This window comes from Mustela erminea, chromosome 20 (genome assembly GCF_009829155.1).
Source record: "Mustela erminea isolate mMusErm1 chromosome 20, mMusErm1.Pri, whole genome shotgun sequence".
Lineage (NCBI taxonomy): Eukaryota > Metazoa > Chordata > Mammalia > Carnivora > Mustelidae > Mustela > Mustela erminea.
In genome coordinates, this window is record NC_045633.1 from 16,672,406 (window position 1) to 16,692,986 (window position 20,581).

The following is a 20,581-nucleotide window of genomic DNA, read 5'->3' on the forward strand; positions in this document are numbered from 1 at the left end:
TTTGATCCCAGGACCCGGAGATCATGGCCTGAGCCAAAGGCAGACGTTTAACCCACTCAGCCACCCAGGCGTCCCTCGGTGAGTAACTCTTGTAAAATGATTAGAACAGTGCAACTGCCTGTAAAGTTTGCTGCTTTTGCTGTGGCCCCCGCCTTACAAGCAAGGAGACTAAAGTTTCCGGGGAGCCGGGAGCCAGGCTGAGGCCTCTCCTGGACCTTTCGACCTCAGTGGCTTGTTCCTCAGGCACTCTGCACCCTCCAGAATCACGCACGCACACACATGCAGACACACACGCATGCACGCACGCACACACACACACACACACACACACACACACACTCTGAACCTGCATTTGTGTCCATTGTCACTAGTCTGTGAGCTACTCGTCTGTTTGCACATACTCTCTGGGCCATCTGAAATGCCTTCCTCTTCCCTCCCCCGGCCTCCCCCTCCGTGGCTTGAAACTCAGCTCAGATGCCCCTTCCTCCAGGAAGCCTTCTGTAACCACCGCCACCCCCCACCCCCGGCTGGCCTCGGAGCCTCTTTGGGATTTTCCACGGGGCTGCCCTCCCTTTCCAGATTGAAACTGCCCCGTTGCTACCGTTCCAGTTTGCCGCTGTCTGTCTCCTCCAGAGGAGGGCCCTGGAGCTTCTTCAAAACTGAGCCCAGGGGCAGGCGCTCAGGAAGGTTTTGTGAGTGAGTGAAGGTGCCTTTCAGGGAAGGGTAGCCTGTCTAAGGTGTCCTCCTGTGTGGAAGGAGGTCTCACTAATTCCGTGGCTCCCTAAGGAGCCTAAAACTCACGAGCTGGTAAATGTCCCAGAGCCCTATGCCAGCACCAAGTGAGTACACTCCGCAGAGCAGGTAAGGAGCTCCCCGAGACTGCGGGAGTCCAAGCAGAAGGTGAGGGAACACTCGTCGGGGAAATCAGCATTAGTGTCTGAATTACCGAAGTAATGGCTGATGTGCTGATGCTTCCAAGCTGTACTCTGCTCATCCTGGATCTTTTCAGAAAAGCAGGATGAGGATGAGGATGGGGATCCCACCTCATAGGCTCGGGGGCACACCCCTCCATACCGTGCACTGCTGGGGGGGCCTCGACCTGCAGAGCAGTCTTCAGCGCTCTTACGTAGGCAATGCCCAGCTGCAAACGTGTACAGACATGACAGGCAGTTCCTGTCGGGGGAGGGAACGAAAGCTCAGCTCTGCACACACGCTTCAATCCACCTCATTTTTCGGGTGCTGCCTTCGACCGTAGAGTTCTGGCATTTCCATCTTTGTTCTTCTGTTTTATCCTTGTCTTTCCAAGCTGAGTGACAGACAGCTGAGCCCAAAGGTCTTCCAGCTAAAGGTGAAGATCTGCTGGGCTGGGGGTTTCTGTGATTTCTCTCTCTATATTTTTTTTTTCTCTTTTTGGCTCCGTTGCATTTAGTTTATGAGACCTGGGCCCCTTCACCAGTAGGATCAGCACTTCTTTCTGCTTGGTTTTGTACAGTAATTGCAAAAATGCAATAAAATATTAAAGGCCTTGGCACAAGCAGTGCCTGTAGACAAAAGCGGAGACCCTCCCGGAGAGGAGCGGTTTGCCAAGCGCCATCCTCGCACAGATGTAAGGGTGGCCTTGCTTCAGCTGATATTAAAAAACAAAACAAAACAAAAAAACCCAAACCCACACAGAAAAAGCAGCGGTGTGGGCTTCATGTAAATGCCCCCGTTTGTCCCAAGAAGATGCAAAAACCCAAAACCACGTATCGTCATTCTGTTCGCTTGTCTGATAGGGTGTTGTAGCTCAGAGCGGTCAAGTCATTCTCCCAGGGTCACACAGGCAAGGAGAAGGAGAAGCCGAGCTGAGATGTGAGTCGAGGTGAGGTCCGGCGTCTGTGGTCCGTAACAACGGATGGGGCGTACTGAGCATTTACGATGGGCTGGACACTGCTGGGAGCACAGCTTGCCTTGGATTCCTTTGGTCCTCACCCAGGAAGGGTGCCCCCCATTGGGCAGATGCAGAGACTGAGTCACCCAGCGACAAGGAGTGGGACTGGACTTTGTGCCTGAAGAGCCTGGCCCCCAAACCTCTTTCTCTCAAGAGGCATCAGGAAGCCAACATCTCAGGACAGACCCTAAGCCTGCGACGCTGCCCCATCTCAGAGTAAGGACTGGCTATGTGGCCAAAAGGGCCCCAGGGCCCCAGGGCCAGGTTAATAGCAGGAGCTGCTGTTCTCCTGCAGGAAAGCAGCTCCACCACCGGAGCTTGTGTTGGATGAGGCCGACCTTGCTGCACAAGGACATCCGAACCAGGGCCGGAGCTGCTTCTCAAAGGAGCGTTGCTCTGAAAAGCCCCTTCTGGAAACGCTTGTCCTGCATGCCTCGTTCTCACGAGGGGCCATCAGGCCTTGAAGAGCTGAATCAGAAACTTCACTTAACACTGCAGAAAGCAGAGCCATGTGGGTCTGTCCGGGTTCAACTTCCACAGCATTTGTGCTCTGGCCGCGAAATCCCAAGGCGGAAACCACTGGCCTCTCCGTGCAGGAAGAGGAAGTACAAGGGCTGGGAAGTCGGCAGAACTTGGACCGCAGCAGAAGTAAATGGTGGTGACCAAGACCACGTGACCTACAAGACCTAAAGTATGTAATGTGTGGCCCGTTGCAGAAAAAGGTTGCTGATCCTTGCACTAGACCTTGGGCTCTCTAAGGGCAAACTCTGCTTCTTGTCCAGCGATGTATAGCCGTCAGCATCCAGTGCCAAGCCTGGAAAACAGAAGAGACTTAATGAACATTGACAAGTGGGCGGACAGGTGAGTGTTGAGTGTGCTGAAGAGTCACGTTTGGTGACAATGTGACATGCTAGTATAAAAGGGGACACCTTTGATGGGATAGTACCAGACCCTACAAAACAGTCTGATGGAAGCAGAAACAGCTCAGAAACACGCGTGCACGCACACACAGACACACGTGCACACAGATCTGGCCTCTCAGCGCGATGAATGTCTGGTGGCTGTTACGTTGGCTTCTCACTTGCTGGGGATGCCGCACAGAGAGAGAGGTTTGCTTAGGTGACTTCCTGCTATGGGATTCTATGATTTTTCATTGAATAGGTTTTTTTTCCCCCCGCTCCAGTGTTTTGAACAAGAACCATCAGCTGTTGAATTAAACCTGAATTGCAACAGCCTAGAAATTTGAGTTGAATAACCGAGACTTTTTTTGAAGTTTGGAAGGAGGGAAGAAGGGAGCTAGCGTTGATACTCTCTGCAAAGAGTGAGCACGACCTCCTCTCCTCAAACTGGCCACGCCCCCACAACGTTACCCTCTTCTTGGTTGTGCGGCCAGTAAACTGAAGCCCCTCCTTCAGGAACCAGGTTAGCGGTTGTGGCCTCCTTGAAGCCCTCCCTGATTCACTTCCCTGAACCGTTCCTCCCTCTTCCAAACTTAATGGCACTTTGCCCCTCCCTTTATTACAGTCACTTCGCAGACTTGCTTGCCTGTGTGTTTATAGCACTGAATTATGTGCTGCCCAAAGAGCTCATTCTCCTCTGCCTTCCCAGGTGTACTAGTAGGTGCTCAGCAGGTATTTTTGCAATGGTTGAAATAATAAATGCATAAGGCAGGGAGGGGAACCAAATGAGCAAATGCACGGATGGATGGACCAGTGGATAAGTGAATACGTGAGTGGAGAAATGAGAGATGGGTGGTTGGAAGGAAGGTTGGATGGATGGATGGATGGATGGATGGATGGATAAGTAGGTGGATGCATGAACAGATTGGGTTGGGATGGTTGGGTTAGTGCGGGTTGGGTTAGGTTGGTTGGGTTGGCTTTACATGACCAGATCAAACTCAGGAAGGAAGTGAATGATACCCTCAGAACCTTCCAGAGCTGGTGTCCTGCAGGGGACCGGCCCATATATCTACCCCACCCCCATTTCCCAGGCTTCTCTCCTCCGGGCTTAATGTTTCCAAGGTCTAGGGCATTTCTTCCAAGCCCTCTCACTGTATCTCTCCATTATTTCCTCGTTCCTCTTCTCCAGGAGCTGCCCCAGCTCCCCACTGACTCACCAGGTCAGCTTTGCCCACAGTTCCAGGAGAGCAAAGGAGACGTTGCTCATGGGAAGTGAGCAGATGGCTAGCCTCCAACCCCCTGGGAGGACTGGAGAGAGGCCACCTGCTCGCCCATGAAGGGTCTAATTAGAGCAGATGCTTTTTTCTGTGACTTACAGAGCTTTGTTCTCCTTCCCCACCTCTTCCTCTGGAGCAAAACACCGGAGCTGTGACAGCAAATGAGCTCTCTCGGGGACAAGGTTGTAGGTGTCTACTTCGGAAGCTCCTTCCTTGTCCTCTAGCGACCTTGAGTTCCAGACTCAGCTGATCCAAAGAGGCCGCCCCCTTCTCAGGAGCAATCCCTGAAGCCCCAGGGCTCTGGGGAACACAGACTAGAAAACTCTGTTCTGGCTTGGGAGCAGCACTTGGAAGATGGGAAAACTGAAGACCAGAGAGGGGAAGTGTCTAACCAGGGTCACCCTGTAAATCAGTGGGGACTGGGGTCTGAAGTCCAATATACTTTGACACTACCCCGCCTTACGGTGTCAAATTTTGCATGGTTCCCTTGGAGACCCCTGGATGAAATTCAACACCATGTCAAGGGAGGTGTCCCATTTCGGGCTCATTTGGCATTCAGCATCAGTTAAGGCTGATTAGAGTTCTGATTAGGATGCAGAATCATTTTTATTTCCAAGCTTAAGTAATTTCGTATCAGGTGGTATTAGTTAATAGGGACTTAAAAGAAATCATAAGCAAATCATAATGGAAAGAGAAGTTCTCTCCCACACACACATGCAGACACACACACACACACACACTTCTTTCTTTCATTAGCTTTAATTAGGTTGACCCAGATTGATCTGGAAGCATTTCCAGGCCCAGAATGAGTTTCTTTTATGATTGTGAAAATCATGAGATTTTTCAGAGAATGAAACACCCAGAGATCAATCCAGCAAGGTGGTAGCTTTGGGGCTCCTCCAGCAAGAGCAGGCAGACAAGGAGCCTTGATCAAAATCCGAGACAACAGCCAAAGCCAGGATTGTCAAGACAAACAAACGTGCACTTTGGATCCCATTTTTGCCTTCTCTCACTGTGTTACCTTGGACCCCTTACTCACCTGTTCACCTTCCCGGAGCCTCCGCTTCCAGTCTTGCACACAGGTCCCATCTCGAGCTTCATTCTTTGCCACGGAGCCAGGAGATTTTTCCAAAATACAAATCTATCCAGGCACCTGACTGATTCAACGTCTTGCCATTTAATGGATAAAGAACAAAACGCACACTCCATAATGCATCCAACAAGGACCTCCATGACCTGACTTTTGCTTGATATGGTTGCATGTTAGGTATTGTGTTTGGTTCCGTGTAACAGAAATTTAAGTATATTTGCATATATTACCAAATACAGGGAGATATTTTTCTTGCATGACAAGAAGTCCTAGAGTGGTCCCAGAAAAGTTCCAAAATGCCCTTGGAGATCGAGGCATTTTTCTATCTTCCTGCTCTGCCATCCTCAGAAAATAAGAAGCCTCATGGTCATAAGATGGCGGCTCAACCTCTATGTTTTGTGTCTACATTCCAGGCAGGAAGAAAGGAAAGAAGCAAAGCAAAAAAAAAAAAAAAAAAAAGAAAAAAAACAAAAACAAAAAAGAAAAAAACAGAAACAAAAAAAAAAAAACAAGCCAATTGGGTCTTTTTTAAAATCAGGAAATGGGGCGCCTGGGTGGCTCAGTGGGTTAAGCCTCTGCCTTCTGCTCAGGTCATGGTCTCAGGGTCCTGGGATCAAGCCCCGCATCGGGCTCTCTGCTCAGCAGGGAGCCTGCTTCCCTTCCTCTCTCTCTCTGCCTGCCTCTCTGCCTACTTGTGATCTCTGTCAAATAAATAAAAACAAAATCTTAAAAAAAATAAAATCAGGAAATGGATAACTTTTCCTCACATTATTACAGGTCATTGGCGAGAACTCAATCACATCACCAGTGGTGGCCCCAAAGGAGCCTGGGAAGATGGGCACTTTGCCTCCTTGAAAAAAGTCAGGCTTTACTGACACAGAAGAAAGGGGATGTAGACACTGGGCAGACCACCACACCAGAAGCCCCTGCCACATGGCCGCCATTCTGCTTCACAGTGTGCCCATGGGGGCAGAATTGGAAGACAGGACCTGTGACCTCTGCCCCCTGATGCTCACATCCTGTCTAGTCTCCTCCCTTTGAGGATGGGCAGGACTTGCCGTGGCCAGTAGAACAGGGTCACGATGAAGAGATTTTGCAGGTATAATTAAGGTCCCAAACCAGTTGATTCTGAGTTCATCAAAAGCCAGGTCTTCTTGGGTGGGCCTAGCTTAATGAGGTGAAAGTCCTTAAAAGAAGGGCTGGGGTCTTCGTGAGCAGAGACCCTCCTTGGCAGCATGATGAGGTGGATAGTCTTATTGGGGAAGACCATAGAGCAAGTGGCTGCGGGGTGGATGTAGAACTTCAGACTCTAAAACCTGAGAGCTGCCCCCAGCCAGCAGGCCAGCAAAAAGCCAGAGCCTTCGGTCATGCATCCATAAGGAAACCGACTCTGCCAACAACCTAAATGAGGTTGGAAGAGGATCCTTCCCAGTTAAGCCTTGCGATGAAAATGCCATCTGGCTGACGCCCCAGCAGCAGCCCAGTGAGACCCCGAGCAGAGGACCCAGCTGAGCCCTGATCAAATTTCTGACCCGCTGGCCCTCAACGAGGTAATAAGTGTGTGTGGCTTTGAGCTGCCAAGATTGCCGTAATGTGTTAGGAAGAAACAGATAAGGAATACAGTGCCAAACACACAGCTCTTTTTTCTTTTCTTGTTTGGTGGGTAGGGGGGGATTCCTTTTTTTCATTTAAATTTAATTAATTAACATACAGTGTATTAGAGTTTCAGAGGTAGAGTTCAGTGATTCATCGGCTGCATATCACACCCAGTGTTCATTCCATCAAGTGCCCCCCTTCATGCCCATCCCCCTAGTTACCGCATCCCCTCATCCACCCCCCCCCAGCAACCCTCAGTTTGTTTCCTGTAGTTAGGAGTCTCGTGGTTTGTCACCCTCTCTGTCTTCATCTTATTTTATTTTTCCCAGGTTTGTTTCTTTTACTAACCAGAATCCTGCTGTATGCGTTGTCCTTTGATGTGCGCGTTGGAGATGTTCTCAGCCTAGCATGCTCCTTTTAAACATTATATATTCCACACAATTAGTATCACAGTTTGGGTTGCTGTTATAATTATGCCCACTTTTTTGCACAAACTTGAGCAAAGGAGCTGGTATTTGGGGCAAAGAGTGTCCGTTTGAGCCCTTGGCAATCTGTGGTGAAGGTGTGTTGACTTGGTGTTGAGCAGGTGGCAGGCTGTGCATGGTGACTCGGGCCGAGTGAGGCTGGACTATGAATTGGGGACCCACAGGTCCATGGCCTCATGTGTGACAGGGACATGGCTGGTTTTGATTTTAACTTTTGGTTTTTGTGGAAACTCTATCTCTCCTTCTATTCTAAATGAATACCTTGCTGGATAGAGTATTCATGAGTGTAGATTTTTTTCCTTCTAGCTCTTCGAATTTATCATGCCGCTCTCTTCTGGCCCGCCAAGTTTCTACTGAAAAATCCACTGATAGCTGTATGGGGTTTCCCCTGTATGTCACTCTTACTGCTTTTAAAATTCTCTATTACTGCTTTTAAAATTCTCTATTACTACTTTTGGCCATCTTATTTACTTTGTGTCTTGGTGCAGATCTTTTGGGTTGTTGGGGGCTTTCTGTGCATCCTGGATCTGGATCTCTCTTTCCTTCCCCAGATTGAATAAGTTTTCAGCTATTATTTCTTCAGAAAAATCTTCTGCCCCAATTTCTTGCTTTTCTCTTTCTGAGATCCCTATCATGAGACTGTTATGCTTGACTGTGTCAATGAGTTCCCTGGGTCTTTTCTCATTTTGTGTATTTCCCACCTCCCCCATCACCTTAGCTTGATTACTTTCCAGTACGCTGTCTTCCGGGTGGCTGATCCATTCTTCTACTTCCTATTGTTTGCTATGTATTCCAGGTGGTCTATTTTTCTTTCTATTTAGTGAGGCCAATCACTCTACTTGGCTCTCTTTTTTTTATTAACATATAATGTATTATTTGTTTCAGGTGTACGGATCTGTGATTCATCAGTCTTACACAATTCACAGCACTCACCATAGCACATACCCTACCCAACGTCCCTCACCCAGCCACCCCATCCCTCTCCTGCTGACCCCCCAGCAACCCTCAGTTTGTTTCCTGAGATTAAGAGTCTCTTATGGTTTGTCTCCCTCTCTGGTTTCGTCTTGTTTCATTTTTCCCTCCCTTCCCCCACAGTCTCCTGTCTTGTTTCTCAAATTCCTCATATCAGTGAGATAATATGATAATTGTCTTTCTCTGATGGACTTCTTCTGCTTTGTATAATACCCTCTAGTTCCAACCACATGGTTGCAAATGGCAAGATTTCTTTTTTTTTTAATATTTTATTTGTTTATTTGACAGCTAGAGAGAGAGCACAAGTAAGCAGAGTGGCAGGGAGAGGGGCAGAGAGAGAAGCAGGCTCTCTGCTGAGAGCCTGATGCGGGGCTCGATCCCAGGACCCTGGAATCATGACCCGAGCCGAAGGCAGCCGCTTAACCAACTGAGCCACCCGGGCGCCCCAAGATTCATTTTTGATGGCTGCGTAATATTCCTGTGTGTGTGTGTACCTGTCTTCTTTATCCATTCATCTGTTGATAGACATCTAGTCTCTTTCTATAGTTTGGCTATTATGGACATTACTGATATAAACATTGGGGTGCAGGTGCCCCTTCAGATCACTACACTTGTATTTTTGGGGTAAATACCCAGTAGTGATTGCTGGGTCATAGGGTAGCTCTATTTGCAACTTCTTGAGGAACCGCCATGCTGTTTTCTCGAGTGGCTGCACCAGCTTGCATTCCTACCAACAGTGTAAGAGGGTTCCGCTTTCTCCACAACCTCGCCAATGTCTGTCATTCCCTGACTTACTAATTTTAGCCCTTCTGACTGGTGTGAGGTGGTATCTCATTGAGGTTTTTTTATTTGGATTTCCATGATCGCAGATGATGTTGAGCACTTTTTCATGTGTCTGTTGGCCATCTGGATGTCTTCTTGGCAGAAATGTCTCTTCATGTCTTCTGCCCATTTCTTGATCAGATTATTTGTTCTTTGGAAATTGAGTTTGATAAGTTCTTTATAGATTTTGAATGCTAGCCCTTTATCTGATATGTCATTTGCAAATACCTTCTTCCATTCCGTCAGTTGTCTTTTGGTTTTGTTGACTGCTTCCTATGCTGTGCAAAAGCTTTTGATCTTAATGAAATCCCAAGAGTTCATTTTTGCCCTTGCGTCCCTTGCCTTTGGCTATGTTTCTAGGAAAAAGTTGGGGCAGCTGAGGTTGAAGAGGTTGTTGCCTGTGTTCTTCTCAAGGATTTTGATGGATTCCTGTCTCACATTGAGGTCTTTCATCCATTTGGAGTCTATTTTTGTGTGTGTATGGTCCAGTTTCATTCTTCTGCATGTGGCTGTCCAATTTTCCCAACACCATTTGTTGAAGAGACTATCTTTTTTCCATTGGGCATTCTTTCCTGCTTTGTCGAAGATTAGTTGACCATAGAGTTGAGGGTCCATTTCTGGGCTCTTTGTTCTGTTCCATGGATCTATGTGTCTGTTTTTGTGCCAGTACCATACCATCTTGATAATGACAGCTTCGTAATAGAGCTTGAAGTCCAGAATTCTGATGCCACCAGCATTGGTTTTCTTTTTCAGCATTCCTCTGGCTATGTGGGGTCTTCTCTGGTTCCATACAAATTTTAGGATTATTTGTTCCATTTCTTTGAAAAAAGTTGATTATATTTTGATAGGGATTGCATTGCATGTGTAGATTGCTTTAGGTAGTAGTGTAGACATTTTCACAATATTTGTTCTTCCAATCCATGAGCATGGAGGTTTTTTCATTTCTTTGTGTCTTGCTCAATTTCTTTCATGAGTATTCTCTAGTTTTCTGACTACATATTCTTTGCTCGTTGGTTAGATTTATTCCTAGGTGACTTACGGTTTTGGTTGCAATTGTAAATGGGATCCACTCCTTAATTTCTCTTTCTTCTGTTTTGTTGTTGTTGTGTAGAAATGCAACTGATTTCTGTGCATTGATTTTATATCCTGACACTTAACTGAATTCCTGGATGAGTTCTAGCAATTTTGGAGTGGAGTCTTTTGTGTTTTCCACATAAAGTGTCATATCATCTGCAAAGAGTGAGTGTTTGACTTCTTCTTTGCCGATTCAGATGCCCTTTATTTTTGTTGTCTGATTTCCAAGGCTAGGACTTCTAGTGATATGTTGAATAGCAGCGGTCATAGTGGACAGCCCTGCTGTGTTCCTGACCTTAGGGGAAAAGCTCCCCATTTTTCCCCATTGAAATGATAGTCGCTGTGGGTTTTTCATAGATGGCTTTTATGATATTGAAGTGTGTGCCCTCTATCCCTACACTGTGAAGAGTTTTGATCAAGAAAGGATGCTGTACTTTGTCAAATGCTTTTTCTGCATCTATTGAGAGTATCATATGGTTCTTGTTCTTTCTTTTATTAATGTATTGTATCACATTGATTGATTTGCGGATGTTGAACCAACCTGGCAGCCCTGGACTAAATCCCACTTGGTCGTGGTGAATAATCCTTTTGAAATGTACTATTGGATCCTATTGGCTAGTATTTTGGTAAGAATTTTTGCATCCATGTTCATCAGGGATATTAATCTGTAAATCTCCTTTTTGATGGGGTCTTTGTCTGATTTTGAGATCAAGGTAATGCTGGCCTCATAAAATGAGTTTGGAAGTTTTCCTTCCATTTCTATTTTTAGAACAGTTTCAGAAGAATAGGTATTAATTCTTCCCTAAATATTTGGTAGAATTCCCCTGGGAAGCCATCTGGCCCTGGGCTCTTGTTTGTTGGGACATTTTTGATGACTGTTTCAATCTCCTTACTGGCTATGGGTCTTTTCAGGTTTTCTATTTCTTCCTGATTCAGTTTTGGTAGTTTTTATGTCTCTAGGAATGCATCTATTTCTTCCAGATTGTCAAATTTGCTGGCATATAGTTGCTCATAATATGTTCTTATAATCGTGTTGATTGTAATCTCTCCACTTTCATTCATGATTTTATTAATTTGGGTCCTTTCTCTTTTCTTTTTGATAAGTCTGGCCAGGGGTGGGGGTGGGTATCGATCTTTTTAATTCTTTCAAAGAACCAGCTCGTAGTTTCATTGATCTGTTCTACTGTTCTTTTGGTTTCTATTTCATTGATTTTTGCTCTGATCTTTATTATTTCTCTTCTTCTGCCGGGTTTAGGCTTTATTTGCTGTTCTTTCTACAGCTCCTTTAGGTGTAGAGTTAGGTTGTATATTTGAGACCTTTCTTGTTTCTTGAGAAAGGCTTGTATATATTGCTCTATACTTTAGTTTTAGGACCGCCTTTGCTGCGTCCCAAAGATTTTAAACAGTTCTGTTTTCATTTTTAATTTGTTTCCATGAATTTTTAAAATTCTCCTTTAATTTCCTGGTTGACCCATTAATTTTTTAGTAGGATGCTCTTTAGTCTCCATGTATCTGGATTCTTTCCAACTTTCCTCTTGTGCTTGAGTTCTAGCTTCAGAGCATTGTGGTCTGAAAATATGTAGGGAGTGATCCCAATCTTTTAGTACCAGTTGAGACCTGATTTGTGACCCAGGATGTGATCTCTTCTGGAGAATGTTCCATGCACATGTTCCATGCACTCTAAAAGAATGTGTATTCTGTTACTTTGGGATAGAATGTTCTGAAGATATCTGTGAAGTCCATATGGTCCAGTGTGTCATTTAAAATATTTATTTCCTTGTTGATCTTTTGCTTAGATGATCTGTCCATTTCAGTGAGAGGAGTGTTAAAGTCCCCTACTATTATTATATTATTTTCAATGTTTCTTTCATTTTGTTATTAATTGGCTTATATGATTGGCTGCTCCCATGTTAGGGGCAGAGATATTTAAAATTGTTAGATCTTCCTGTTGGATAGATCCTTTAAGTATGATACAGTGTCCTTCCTCATCTCTTATTATAGTCTTTGGCTTAAAACCTAATTTCTCTGATATAAGGATTGCCAGCTTTCTTTTGATGTCCATTAGCATGGTAGATTGTTTTCGACCCCCTTACCTTAAATCTGGAGGTGTCTTTGGGTCTAAAATGAGTCTGTTGCAGACAGCATATCAATGGGTTTTGGTTTTTTATCCATTTTGATACCCTGTGTCTTTTGATTGGGGCACTTAACCCATTTACATCCAGGGTAACTATTGAGAGATAGGAATTTAGTGCCATTGAATTGCCTGTAAGGTGACTATTACTGTATATTATCGCTCTTCGTTTCTGGTCTGTTACTTTTAGACTCTCTCTTTGCTTAGAGAACCCCTTTCAATATTTCCTGTAGGGCTGGTTTGGTATTTGCAAATTCTTTTAGTTTTTGTTTGTCCTGGAAGCTTTTTATCTCTCCTATTTCCAGTGACAGCCTAGCTGTATATATTCTTGGCTGCACATTTTTCTCATTAGTGCTCTGAATATATCATGCCAGTTCTTTCTGGCCTGCCAGGTCTCTGTGGATAGGTCTCCTGTCAGTCTAATGTTTCTACTGTTAAATGATACAGTCCTCTTGTCCCGAGCTGCTTTCAATATTTTTTGTCTTTGAGACTTGCAAGTTTTACTATTAGATGACAGGGTGTGGACCTATTTTTATTGATTCTGAGGGGGGTTCTCTGTGCCTCCTGGATTTTGATGCTTGTTTCCTTCCCCAGATTGGAAAAGTTCTCCCCCAGTATACCTTCTGCCCCTCTCCTCTTCTTCTGGGATCCCAAGTATTATAACACTGTTTCATCTTGTGGTATCACTTATCTCCCAAATTCTCCCCTCGTGGTCCAGTAGTTGTTTGTGTCTCTTTTGCTCAGCTTCTTTATTCTCTGTCATTTGGTCTTCTATGTCACTAATTCTCTCTTCTGCCTCATTTATCCTAGCAGTAAGAGCCTCCATTTTTTATTGCACCTCATGAATAGCCTTTCAGATTTCAACTTGGTTATATTTTAGTTCTTTTATTTCTCCAGAAGGGGATTCTCTAGTATCTTCTCTGCTTTCTTCAAGCCCAGCTAGTATCTTTGTAATCGTCATTCTGACTCCAGGTCCAACAACTTAAGCTTACTAACGTCTGTACTGATTATGCCCCTGGCAGTCAGTCCTGCCTCTTGTTCTTTTTTTTTTTTTTAAGATTTTATTCATTTATTTGATAGAGATCACAAGTAGGCAGAGAGGCAGGTGGGGGTGGGGAGCAGGCTTCCTACTGAGAAGAGAGCCTGATTCGGGGCTCGATCCCAGAACCCTGGGATCATAACCTGAGCCGAAGGCAGAGGCTTAACCCACTGAGCCACCCAGGTGCCCCTTGTTCTTTTTATTTTTGAGGTGAGTTTTTCTGTTTTGTCATCTTGTCCAGAGAAGAGTAGATGAATGAGCGAACAAAATGCTAACAGGGTAACAAAGACCCCAGAAAAAAATACACTAAACAAATCAGAAGAGACCCAAAACTGGGGGAAAGAAAGGAAAGAAAAAAAAAGTATGATTGGGCTGGTGAATAGAACAGAGCCACACACTAGATTTTAGATGTATTTTGGTCTGTTAGAAGGAACTGTATACCGAAATTTTAAAGAAAGAAAAACACATACATACAAAAAATAAGGTTAAATACAATGAAGGGATAGAATATGACTTCTAGAAAGTGATGGCTTTTCTGTTCATGGAGCTGCTGCTCTTCTCCAATCTCCTGTTGAGTTTGTAGGTGTGCGAAATGATTTTATCACTCTCTAGCTGAGTTCCTGGGACCCGACGAAATTTAGGCAGCCTGCTTCTCCCCCATCTTGCTCCTCCCAAAAATGCACTCATTGGTTCTTTTCACATTGCCTGTCTCTTGGTGGCGGGTCTTGTAGAGGCCCTGAACTGTTTTCTGAATGCTAGCAAGTATCTTTATGAGCTTTACTTTGAATTCAGTTTTGGACATACTGCATATCTCCATCTTGCTCAGGTCTCTTGCTCTGATTTTGTTCTGCTTTTCATTCGGGATATATTCCTCTGTCTCCCCATTTTGTCTATTGTGGCATCTGTTTCTGTGTCCAAAAGGTCAGCTGCATCTCCCGTACTTGAAAGCAGCAGCTTTATGAAGAAGTCCTACAGCCCAGTGTCCCCTTTCCACCAGAAAATGGGGCTTCAAGGGTGTCTCCTGCATGTCACACGGGTGTCCTACCACCGTGGCAGACTGTGTGTGCCCTCAGTCCAGGCTGCAATGGCTCCTTGCCTGTTGCGGGCAGAGTCTGGCGCTTGTGGTGCTAGTGGCCAGTCCAGAGCTGCCCCGGGTTTGAGTTGAGTCAGAGCAGATGTTTACCAGAGATGAAGTAGCAGCAAACCGCAGGCACCGTCCCTCAAGAAGCTTCTGTCCGTGGGCGGGGCCTGCAGTCTGACCAGCTGCCTACCCTCAACCCACTGCTGGGGTCACAGTCAGACTGGTGCGTATGGTTATCGTCCCCTCTCCCCGGAGCATGACTCACTTGGGAGCGATGCTGACCCTTGTCCGGGCTGCTGGCACACAGCCAGTCTTGGGGCCCTACTTTGATGGGATCTTGCCAAGAGCGACTAGAGGGGGCGGATCTGCTTCACAGTCTGTTCTGCCAGTTATCAGGTTGCTTTCTGGGTTATTTATGCCAGTGCGGGTGCTCTCGAGGCGGCCACGCAGTAAGAGGTGAGCTCAGGGTCCTCCTACTCCGCCATCTTCCCAGCAGCCTCTGACATGGGTCTTCCGTCTGTCACTTGGTTGCAAGTACAGAGGAACCCCTGCCCCCCTCCACAGGGGTGCGTTCTGAGACCCCCAGTGGGTGCCTGAAACCACGCCCAGCACTAAACCCTGTACATACCAGGTTTTTTCCTAGACATACCTTTGTATAATAAAGTTTAATTTATAAATAACCCCAGTAAGAGATGACCAGCAATAACAATAACATGGGACCATTATAACACTGTAGTGCCCTATCGTGAATGTGCTCTCTCTCTCTCTCTCTCTCAAAATATCTGCCTGTCCCCTACTCACCCTGCTTCTTGTGAGCACATGACATGCCACAATGCTCAGAGGACAGGAGGAAGCGAGGGGGGTGACGTAGGCCTCTGACGCAGCATCAGGCTCCCACGGACCTTCTTATGGGGATCGTGACCAGAATCGTCTGCTTCCAGACCGCGGTCGACTGCAGGCCACTGAAACCACAGGAAGAGAGAGCACAGAGAAGGGGGGACCACCGGAGGCCTTCCCATCTCGGGGTCCCCACTTTTATCCTCTTCCCCTGCCTTCACTGTGGTTTTCTTCTCCCTCCCCGCCTTCAGCCTCCAGCCCCCAGCGCCACGAGAAACGCCCTTCCCTCCCGCCCCACACGACCACCATCTAAAATCACCCCGTGACTTATTTCCTTCCTTGACAGTGTCCATCTCCTCTGCGAGAACATCCTTCCCGCACCGCACGTAGAACCATGGCCAGGTACGAGGTAAGCTCAGAAAAAAAAAAAGATAAACTCTCTGTGTCCCCGGATGCCGCATGGAGCTCTGAGGCTGCTTAGAAACAGGATTCCCCAGCCCACTTCGGCATCACCCACTTGAGAATGTTCCATGAAAGGAGCAAAGGGTGCCCCTGGCTCCACAGCCTCCCCCACCCCAACCCCCGCCCGCAACTTCCGCACGTCTAGCTGCAGGGTCCAGGGCCTCAGCCGTATAGTATTTTCCTCCCTGGCGCATTGTTGTAGTCAGTGTTTAAGTCTAAATCATTGTCTCTCAAGAGCTAGCAGGGAGTTTTTCGGCTAATCTCTAGTGTAAATAGAAGAATATCCTAGAAATATCAATACCGTTCTCTTGTTCATGGACGGCCACCTTCTCCTTGTGTCCTCACATGGCAGAGTGGGTAGGGAGCCCCATGGGGCAGAGGGGCACGGAGCCCATCATGGGGGTTCCACCCTTGCAACCTAATCACCTCCCAAAGAACCACCTCTAACACCAGCGCATTAGGGATTAGGCTTGGAAATAAGAACTTTTGGGGGGACACAGACATTCAATGTATGGCGGCACATTTAACAGAATTCTGTCTCGAGAACAAAGGTTAAATAAGGGCATTTTCAGAAGAACAAAAACTGAAAACTTTAGGGGCGCCTGGGGGGCTCAGTGGGTTAAAGCCTCTGCCTTCGGCTCAGGTCATAATCTCAGGGTCCTGGGATCGAGCCCCACATCGGGCTCTCTGCTCGGTGGGGAGCCTGCTTCCCCCGCCCCGCCCCGCCCCACCTGTCTCTCTGCCTACTTGTGATGTCTGTCTGCCAAATAAATAAATAAGATCTTAAAAAAAAAAAAAAAAAAACTGAAACCTTTAGCTGCCAGTAGCCCAAATGAAAGACCTTCTAAAGGAAACAGTTCAGGAGGAATGAGAGTGACCCCCGCATAGGAAGGTCCGAGATGCAGGAAGGCCTGCGAGGTGGGGCAGAAAAGCAGGCGCCAGTGAATCTGGACGGTCGCTGGGCACTGAGCGTATCCGCCTCATACGCAGCCTCCATGGGAACAGAACTAACACCCACACCCGAAGAGCATGTGAATTAGCAAGAAGGTGACCCGGGTTAAAATAGTCCATGGTGCCTGCGCATTCGGGCAGCTCAGGGAGGTGGTTAACGGTTAAGATCGTCACGCAAGAGCATCGAGTTGCAGGTGCAGAGTAAAATTCCCAAGGTAATCGTGTAAAGAGTAAACATAGGGGCTTTGAGAGAGAGAAAGAAGTAATAAAAAAAATTTCAAATTTTTACAGACCAGGAAAAACAATTATATATAGATTAACCAATTGATAGATAGGTAGATTGGATGGGTAGATGGATGGATGGATGGTTGGATGGTTGGATGAATGGATGGATGGTTGGATGGATGGATGGATGGTTGGATGGATGGATGGATGGTTGGATGGATGGATGGATGGATGGATGGATGGATGGTTGGATGGATGGATGGATGGTTGGATGGATGGATGGTTAGATGGTTGGTTGGATGGATGGATGGTTGGATGGTTGGTTGGATGGATGGATGGATGGTTGGATGGTTGGTTGGATGGATGGATGGTTGGATGGATGGATGGATGGATGTAGATAGAATAGATCAGATATATAGGTAGGTAGGTAGGTAGATGGGTGGATGGATGGATGGATAAATGATAAGGCAGGTAGGTAGACAGAATAGATAGATAGATGATAGACGGACAGAGTAGATAGAGAGGATGAATAGATGATAGATGAAGGAAAGAAAGAGACAGTTCACAAGGAATGTAAATGGGATAACCATCCCAATTAAAGAGATGGTCAGACTGCAGAAGGAGAAACCCAGCTACATGCTATTTACAAATAACAAAACCAAACAAACCCCCCCAAAAAAGCTAATCCATTAAAACGTGAGAAGATGAAAGGTAAAGGGATGAAGAAAGTCACATCAGGCAAACACTCGCGGAATAAAGATAGAGTAGCCATATTCGTGCTGGATAAAACGGTCTCGAAGTCAAAAAAAGAAATGACTCAGGATAGAGAGGGTCACTTCACCGGGAAGAGACGGTTGGAAGACAGCGGGCGCCCAAGCAAACAACTTGGCACCAAGTGCCGCAGGTGCTTCTCCACTTTCCCCGCGGAGGGTCCTGCCTGTGGACACCCAGCTCAGCCTTTGGCTGCGGCCGTCCACGGCCAGAGAAGAGGATCCGTGGACGGGCAGGCTCTCCTCAGCTCTCCGGGCACCTAAGGAACCAGGAGCTGGAGTCAGAGCTGCTTGCCACACTCGGGGGGAGAGGCCCGGCGTGTTGGGATGAGTCCTCCCTTTACGGGCTGGGGACGGAAACACGGAGAAGAAAGAAAGGGCAGGTCGCCTTCAGAAGGCGGAGGTCCTGACTTTGCTCAATCCAACATTTCTTGCATTTTGTTCTCAGCACCTCAGGATCTGGAGGATTTGGGCAAACGGTGACCTGATGTGGTCCTTCAGTTTCAAAGATGAAGAACGCGTGCAGGGAGGCGATTGCAGGGATGTGGTAAGTCACACACATGGATGAGGTATCCGTGTGCCTCTATGATCGGTCATATCCACACAGTGACCCAGGAGAGATTCTGAAAAGAAATGAATCCAAATGGCAAAATGGCAAATATCCCCTGAATAAAGAAAGGGAGGGGGAACACCTCTATCAAACAACCCCGCTAAATTAAAAAATGCACTCCAGTAGGTCTGCTTTCGCTGCGCAAAGGGCCAGCAAACAAGCAGGTTTCACACGGTGTGCTCCGCATTGAAATGTCAGCTTGCTGCCGACTCGGGTAATTCATCACCGAATTGAAAGCATTACATATGGGAAGAGCAAAAATCTAATTCCAGCTCATTTCAATAAGAATTGATCTAAGAGTTCATTACATAAAGTAATTTTTACCAACACAACCTCGAAGGCGTGCTTTGGCGAGGATTAGACTCTCTCCTGATAGCTGAAACTGCAAAGGGGAAATTTGTATGCAGATAGCCTGACGCTAAGTTGCAGATCTCTTGGGTTCACATTAAGTGTTGGTTTTTTTTTTTTTTTCCTAATGTTTGCTCCATATTGGAGATGAAGGTTAGAGCGGTCTAGAGAAGTAGAGTTGGGGGTTATTTTTAAAAGGGATCCAAAGTCTAGGTTCATTGGTCTCTAAGAGCTGTGTGACCTTAGTCATGTAACTTTGCTTCTCTGAGCTCCTATTCAGTGAGAATATGTCTATTTCCTGGGGTAATTTAATAAGGAATTGAACGTAGAGCACTTAGCACAGGTTGGAGTTGCTGATGAAAGGGAACTTTCAGAAAGCTCTCCAAACCCTGGTTCACCAGCCTGAGATACCGAGATAGTCTCTACCTGGCCAAGTGTCCATAAAGATCAAGAGTAAATATATGTGGGATGCAGTTACTGCTAGATCCAGCCACCGCCCCTGGGGGTGGGCTTGCACAAATGCCTCCAAGATCGGGAGCCCCAGCTTTGTGTTGAATTGGCAACTGCACTGGGGTTCAGGCAGCGGGACCCAGGCCCCTCATTTCTCAGGCACAGCAAATCATTGTTCTCTCGCATATCAAATGGGCTTTCTGGACTCAAAGAACAGGTCTCTAGCCAAATTCAGATCTCAACTGTGGCGGTTCATTGGTATCATCAGAAGTAGGGGGTGAGGTTCTTAAAAAAAAAAATGCCTGGGCTGCCCCCAAAACCAATTAAAACAGACTCTCTGGGCATGGGTGCCAGATGTCAACATTTTTTTTATAAGCTCCCTGGGGATTCCAATGGACAGACCAGGTTTCGAACATCTGGAGCTAACGGGTGGTAGAGAAACAAAGCTGGAGGTTGCAGAATTGGGTGGATGGCTTATCCCTACATGTGTCCCCCAAAGCATCTGCTACCAGCTTGAAGGGTAATATGAACAAGAAGTAAAGGAACCAGAGGGGCGCCTGGGTGGCTCAGTGGGTTAAAGCCTCTGCTTTTGGCTCAGGTCATGATCCCAGGGTCCTGGGATCAAGCACCACATCGAGTCCCATATCGAGCCCCACATAGGGCTCTCTGCTCAGCAGGGGGCTTGCTTCTCTTCCTCTCTCTCTCTCTGCCTGCCTCTCTGCCTACTTGTGATCTCTGTCAAATAAATAAAATCTTTAAAAAAAAAAAAACAGATTTTCCCCCAAAAACACTTGCCGGAAGCAAGACAATAGGTGTTCTGCCGAAGTGGGCTTTCTAGTTAGCACAGGCAAGGTCAGGCAACCAGCTCTTTCCAGATCGCCAAAAAGGCATGATTTCAATCTCTGCCTTGGTCAGCAGATCCGAGCCCCCGTCCCATAAGAAATCCCTTCATTGACTTTTGTCCTTCAAGACCAGGCACTTTTTTTTTTTTTTAAGATTTTATTTATTCATTTGACACAGAGGGAGAGAGATAGCACAAGGAGTGGGAGTAGCAGAGGGAGAGAAGCTAAGCTCTCTGCTGAGCAGGGAGCCTGATGTGGGGTTTGATCCCAGAACCCCGAGATCATGACCTGAGCTGAAGGCAGCTGTTTAACCAAATGGGCCACCAGGTGCCCCTGAGACCAGGCATTTTTAATACCAACATGCAAGAGGAAAAGCGTTCTGACTTTGGGGACTATGCATGGTTCCATGTCTCACTGGGCTGGGCTGGGTGGGGCAGGGGGGCATGGAGGGAGGAACAGGACCCAGGATGCTGTAGGAGGAGAGCTGGGAAGGTTCAGACCTCAGAGAGCCTCTCTTCTTCCGCAGGTTTGAGGGCGACAGCGAGCCTAGGAATGTTTTAAGCAGAAGAGGCCTCTAGACAAATCGTCATTTCTGGATCCGTACTATTCAGGCCAAATAAAGAATGAGCTGGATGGGTGTGGCCAGAGGCAGGAAGACCAGGTAGGAGATGATGGGTGGAGCCAAGGTCA

At 46.7% G+C, this 20,581-nt stretch overlaps 2 long non-coding RNA genes across 2 annotated transcripts; both read left to right on the top strand.

Moving 5' to 3' along the window:
* Positions 1-39: 39 nt before the first annotated feature.
* Positions 40-15,610, top strand: LOC116581099. The gene is made up of 3 exons (XR_004281886.1): positions 40-78; positions 1,776-2,791; positions 15,580-15,610. It is a non-coding gene; the product is annotated as an uncharacterized LOC116581099 (long non-coding RNA).
* Positions 15,601-20,507, top strand: LOC116581098. The gene is made up of 3 exons (XR_004281885.1): positions 15,601-15,635; positions 18,090-18,188; positions 20,418-20,507. It is a non-coding gene; the product is annotated as an uncharacterized LOC116581098 (long non-coding RNA).
* The last annotated feature ends 74 nt before the right edge of the window (positions 20,508-20,581 follow it).